The sequence below is a fragment of the Panicum virgatum genome, chromosome 6K (assembly GCF_016808335.1).
Source record: "Panicum virgatum strain AP13 chromosome 6K, P.virgatum_v5, whole genome shotgun sequence".
NCBI classification, from domain to species: Eukaryota; Viridiplantae; Streptophyta; class Magnoliopsida; order Poales; family Poaceae; genus Panicum; species Panicum virgatum.
The window spans coordinates 31,030,260-31,037,108 of NC_053141.1; the positions used below are offsets into that span (position 1 = coordinate 31,030,260).

Sequence of the window (6,849 nt, forward strand, 5' to 3'; positions counted from 1 at the left end):
CACCCTGCGCCGGCCTCGCCGGCACCCGCATCCTCGCAATCAGAGCCCTCACCTTCGACGAGGGGACGCCTCCCCATTCCTGGCCACAGGCCATCGGTCTGGGCCCGAACGTCGGCGGCCCTTACTTCATCTCCTCCATGGCCGTCAACACCGCAGCAGCGGCCTCGACGGCACCCGCATCTCCGCCATCGGCGGCGGTTGCTTCTCCTCCACCAAGGACGGCGTCCACGACGCCGGTTTCTCCACCCACGGCAGCCAATCCTTCTTCGCCGGCAGCCGCATCGCGGACAATGGCCGGCGGTCGGTCCACAACCGGTGCATGGGGGGCCGGATCGAGGCAAGAAGAGAAGGGGAAGGCGTAGACGGGGGCGCCTATGGCGTCGGCGCCAGCGGCGCACACCGGCGCCAGCAGCCCTCCATGGCGCGGCAGCGGTGGTACCCAGGAGCGGCGGCGCATCGCGAACGGCCGCGCAAAGGCAAGGAGGAGGCGCGGCACAGGCAGGCGGCGGCGATTCACGGGGTGGAGGCCACAATCCCTCTAACCGCCCCTCCCTGACCCTTAAACGGCCCACGGCCCATAGGCAGGAGCAGGCCAACAGGCCAACCAGCCCAATCGAGCCACCTGCAAATGAAAGCCCCCTATCTTCCGTGCAATTTTGCATTTAGGCCTCAAATCTCGATCTATTTACATATTTAAGTATATTCAATTCTGTATGTATATAATTGAGGCTCTAAATTGTTCCGTTTTAGTCTTTAGATTATTCTAAATTTGCATAATTGTTGTCACTAGTTATCTAGACTATCAAGTTTAGAAATTAGCATCAAAATAATATGAATATTATATAATTACCACTAGTTGTATATATGTCATCTGCAGATCTCACATTAGTTATGCAAATATTATTTTTGAACAATTTTTCATGTGCTATTTATTATATTTGTATCATTGCAAATATGGCACTTGATTTACATTCTACATTAAGTAGCAATATGCAAATTTCAAATTAAGATATATAAATCTGACTTTTTGGAAAAACACAAGGTAATTGAGACCTAGGCATCTGCTGTAATAAGTTCTTTAAGAATTTATTTGCCCTGAGACCATGCTTTTAGCCAGCAAGTTACTTGCCTGTTACTAAAGGTCTCTATTTTATGATGATTACCTATAATGTGTATATCCAAAATATTCTATACAATTAAATTTGTATATATTAAAACTATCAAGTCAATTATTCTCGTAAGAATATTATAAAAATAGTTACACTATTTAAATCACTATACCTTAAAATATGATTCATAAATCAAGTTGATTTCATTATTTTGCATAAATTTACACACATAAATTTTAATTTACCTCAGTAGATTAATCATATACATGATCTTTCATGTAGAAAAATGGCTCATCTAGTTAATATGGATTTCACTAAAACTACAGTAGATAGTCATAAATATCTGTCCTGAGCTACACTTGTCAAAATATTACTAACAGCAAAGATTTTATTGACGGCATCAATAAACCCATACACCAGCCCTTGTTTCAGACACAACCAACATCACAATTCTTGAGACACCATTTTTCACCTAGGTCTCAAGATATTGGAAAAGGATCCATTCAAACTTTGGGTTGCACTCAAAGAATATTATGATTAACATAGGGCAATCATTTTACCAGAAGCATGGCGTGAGTAGTCACTACTTCGCCTCATGAATTTCAAATCTATCGCATAATAGAATTCTACAGTGGCCAAAATTTGTTGCAAGCTTCAGTTTTGTGATCAAATTATAGATAATACAGAAATAATAAAAAAGATATTATCTATATTTTTCTTTTCGAATAGGTTATTGCATCAGCAATACCATTGGCACAAATATGCCAAATATTCTGATCTCATACATGACCTACTATAGGTAGAAAAATATGATGCGCTCTTAACAAAGAACCATCAACTACACCTGCAGGGCTCAGCACTACTATCAGAAAATAAATACAAGAGTTAAATACACCCGCGACCCTCAAACTTGTCCTGATGTGCCACTTAGGTCCACGAACTCACAAAATCGAAATTTAGCACCCTGAACTTGTTAAATTGTGCCACTTTGGTCCATACCCCTTGACATAGCGCCACGTGGTATGAATATATGCAAAAATAAACCCTCCAAAGTTGCTATCTTCTACCATCACCCTCTTCCTCCCATTCTATCTCTTTCTCTCTCCCCACACGGCAGCGGAGGGCCCGAAGGCGTGCTAGCCTGCTCGCCCACGGCGGCGGAGCCCCAGCGGAGGAAGCCACAGCGTCCTCGCCCGCAGAGGGCCCGGCGGACCGCGCACCGGCGTGCTCGCCCCGGGGCCGGAGTGCCCGCGTCAGGAGGGCTCGGTGGAGGGAGCGTCAGCGTGCTCTGCTCCGACCAGTTGGAGCGGCCGGAGCGGAGCGAGCTAAGGCGGTCGACCCACTGGTCCTCTAGGACGCTGCCTGCCCACGCCGGCGGCACACCAAGAACTCCACACCGTGCATCGCGTCCACGATCCGCGCCGCGGCGCCCTCGGGCAGCGGTGCGCGGCGACGGCGCTCGTCCTCCGAGAATGCCCGCGCCGCAGCCTCCCCCACCGTCAAGTCCCCCTCCTCACACTCTTCTTCCTCTCCGTCCGCCTCCTTGTCGTCGTCGGAGGCGAGATCAAGGGCGGAGATGCTGTTGCCGGCCTCGAGGCGGTGGTGAGGCATGGCGGCCTCCGCGATGGGGCTGTAGTTAGCTTCCGGTTCCACATCGGAGTCCGAAGCGTAGGAGTGGTCAGGAAGGGAGTCGGAGGCTGGGAGGTGGCTGTTGCCGGGGATCGACATGGTGGCCGCTAGTGTGTGCACAGGGAAATTTTTTGTTTGGAAGAATTTGGAGCCCACGCCATGGTGGTCGCGCACTTCACGAAACTCACGGCTGTGGCGGCGTCCGCCGCGCGTCGGAGGTGGAGGTGGCCTCGAGTGTGGACAGGTCGTGGAGCGTCACGGCCGCCGGCCATGCGACAACGAGCCTGCGGAGGGAGTCAACCGCCGCGGTGACGATGGCGGCCGACGGCGCGGCGGATAGGGGGCGGAGCGAAGGGAGGGACGCCGACGAGGATGCCTCCGACATGGCCGCCTCCACGGTGGAGGATGACGTGGAGACGGTCGAAGAGGAGGACGATACCGTCTTGGCCATCTTGCTGTCGCCGCCCTTGCCTCTCGCCTCCCCGTCGTCGTCGTCGTTGCCGGTGCCGGTGGCCATGCAGAGCCACTCTCATGAGGATGTAGATATAGAAGAAGGTAAAATTCAAGGACTCTTTTGCATATAGTCATGTCCCTTGAAGGGTTATGGACTTAAGTGACACAACTTAACAAGTTTAGGGGGTCATATTTTGATTTTGCAAGTTCGTGGACCTGAGTGACACCTGGGGACAAGTTCGAGGGCTGCTGGTGTATTTAACTCTAAATACAATGACCAGAATATCAAAATGAAATTTGGTGGCATGAAATTCAAAATGAATTTCAAGGAAACACCAAGAAATATCACAAATATAAGGGTCCTAACGAAGGCAAAACCATTTTTTTAGAAAAAACAATACTGAAACATGACAACTTTCAAGTTTGTCAAAAGTGTGATTATCACAATCACATCACTAAAAGTGGAACATTGCTAAATATTTGATTGATTTATACTTGAAATATATTGGTAAATGAGTTCAAGGGAACAAATTTGAAGCACACTTCAACACTCGACCTACTAAAATTAGTTGCTCCAAGATGTTCCTACGGAACACAATGAAGATGTTCTACAGAACAAAATAATGAGGAGACACCACTATGTGGAACAACCTATTAAGCACTGACGATATGGTCGTGGAAGTTCAATTCAATGACATATTTGGAGAAAACTTAATAATTCCCAGCAACTTGATACGCAGCCATATTTTATTGTGTCATAAATATTTGTTATCAAGGATTATCCCATAGGAACAATCCAAATGAAGAAGGAATTTATTTAGTGGACATGGTCCCACTAATACTATGCTTAGGAAAATTAAATACTTCCAAACTCTCATAAAGAGTATAGGAAATTTCACACAAATCGCATGAAGCGATATTGTGATCATTGGTTTTGGTCGAGCCATATTAATTCTCCCGATAGTTATTCAACTACTGATCGAGGATGCATTCTTGTATCCAGATTCGACTCATACTTTATTGAGTTATAAAATATCTATCACAATGCTTTCCATATGGAAACTCATAATGACAACAATGATGAATATAAATTCATCATAAAATTGATAGATATATCATGCAAATGCTTGAAAGAATTCCTTCAGTACATCAAACTCATAAAAATGTTGCGTACAAGATAATTTTCAGAATCTTGATATCATCAAGATAAGGCATCATCACCTTAGTCATCCTAAAATTTGGATGACGTCAAAATTATCAAGCAATTCAATTGGTCACCACATAAATAATTCAAAATTTCCCAAATCTTCAGATTTTATGTGCACCGCATGTGCTATGAGAAAATTAATCTTAAGAACCTCTTATCTTAAGATCAAAGTTGAACCACTACAATTTCTTGAACGCATTCAAGGAGAAATTTGTGTTCAATTCATCCATTCGTCGGACCATATTGGTACTTCATGGTACTTATTGATGCATCAACTAGACGGTCCTATATGTGTTTGCTATCCACATAAAATCATGCATCTGCATGATTCATTGCTCAAATTATCAAAATAAGAGCACATTATTCGGAACACCTAATAAAATCCATCAGGATTGATAATGCCGCTAAATTCTCCTCCAAAGCCTTCAATTATTATTGTATGGCTCTAGGCATTACTGTGGAATATTTTTATATCATATATACATACACAAAATGGATTAGCCAAATCTCTTATCAAGAGATCAATTGATAGACCATTATCAAAGAATTGCAAATCACCAACATCATGTTGGCATTATACGGTCTTATAAACCATAAATTTAATTCAAAATCATCTTATTGCAATCATAACGGCACCCCCCCATTGCAGTAATTACGTGGAATCTTGACCTCAGCCAAATATTTCCCATCTGCGTGTCGTTTATGTTTCAATACATACTGATATCACCACCAAAGCATACATACGTGGGCATTGAGGATCCATACAAGATATTAATCTGTCATTCATAAAATATCTTGGACCACCCTAAGGGATTAGTTCATTCATTAGAAAACCGTATGCTGATTACATTTGAGGAAAATTTCAGGCATTAGGGTGAGATTAATACCACATATATAGAATGCCAGGAATTATAAATTATAAAAGAGTGTTATCACATTCGATCCTCATATCCACGTATACACAAAGTATATCTGAACCAATAGTTTAGAATATATTATATTTGCAACACATTGCAAATAGCCTGCCAAATGCATTTACTCATCTAAAGTGTCATCAAATAATATTCCTACAATTAATGTGCCAGAAAGAAGTGAAATGTCACTCAACTCCCATATCAAAATAAGAGGGGGAGAAGTATGGTCACAAGCTAGGAATACAACTTATTACAAGCATCCGCGGAAATAGGGGGAGACATCCTCCAAGAAAGTAAATGCAAATCAACATCATAAATGTTGTTAAACACTTAATGGATTTATTCGAATCCAAAGGCTATGAATGTTTTGCATTCAAAAGCTCGATATATGTGCACGTAAATTAGGCACCGGGTCGTGGAACACCCTAATTCTATTATCGTGGGAAATGACATAGAATTCGAAAGGGTTAATTTCTCACAAGATATATATCGATTCTAATCAATCAATCAATCAATCATATTAAGACTACAAGTTTGTCGACATATACTCCTATTGAAAATTGCTATACACCTTTAACTGGATTCAAACCAAAAAGTCCTAGGCAGAGTGCTAACAAACACTCAAATTGGGTCAAATCAAAAGGTGGCAATTAAGGAGAAGTGCTCTCATTTTCACATAATGAAGTATCATCTACTTCTCATTATGATTTTCTTCGAGAAAACATGGTGGTGAGACAGCGAGAGCTTGTAGCACATGGTTTCACGTAGAGATAGAACAACATACCACTCAAGGTATACGTGAGAATTATGTTCCCATATTCAAATATTGGCAGATCAATTGAATTTGATACATTTGGATTTATATATCCCTAGAGGATTTAGTATTCTAATCCAAAATGAAAAATCACAACATATAATTACATACAAGTCACTCTATGACTTGAGATAGTCAGGTTGATTGTGGTACAACTGACTAGATGAGTATCTCCTATAAAAGGATTACTCTAAATGCATATGTGTGTTCATGAATAAATTCCAAATGGAATTTGCATCATCTCAATACACAAACAACACACATTCATTGATGGAATTCGAGATGAAAGTTGGTAAAACCAACAGATGTTTAAGTTTTTCAACTTAAGCACATATATCAGTTTGTCACTATTCAATTAATATTGGAAAATCGTATCCATCAAACACCTGTGTTCATTCCATCCCTAAAAATGGATCAATACCCATTTAGACCCTGGGATTAGAAACTAAGTGCCAAAGCGCTTTTGTATCATACAAATTGCAACAGGCTTGATATTGCTTTTGTAGATACTTTGCTAGCTCAAATTAGCGCAACTCTAACAATGCCATACAGGTAGGAGTCAAATCAGATATCCACAGATATCTAGAAGGCACAAAAGATCTTGATTTGTTATTATCAAATCAGAACACGACAAAAGTGGGATATCGAGGTACTGGCCAACTAATCCCTATTATGCCAGAATATAAACTGATATCAAAGTACTAAAGTTTTATATGAATCATC

General features: G+C 42.2%; 1 pseudogene; it reads right to left on the bottom strand.

Annotated features, from left to right (window-relative positions):
* Positions 1 to 2,178: 2,178 nt before the first annotated feature.
* Positions 2,179 to 2,837, bottom strand: LOC120713381 (annotated as a pseudogene).
* Between the last annotated feature and the right edge of the window lie 4,012 nt (positions 2,838 to 6,849).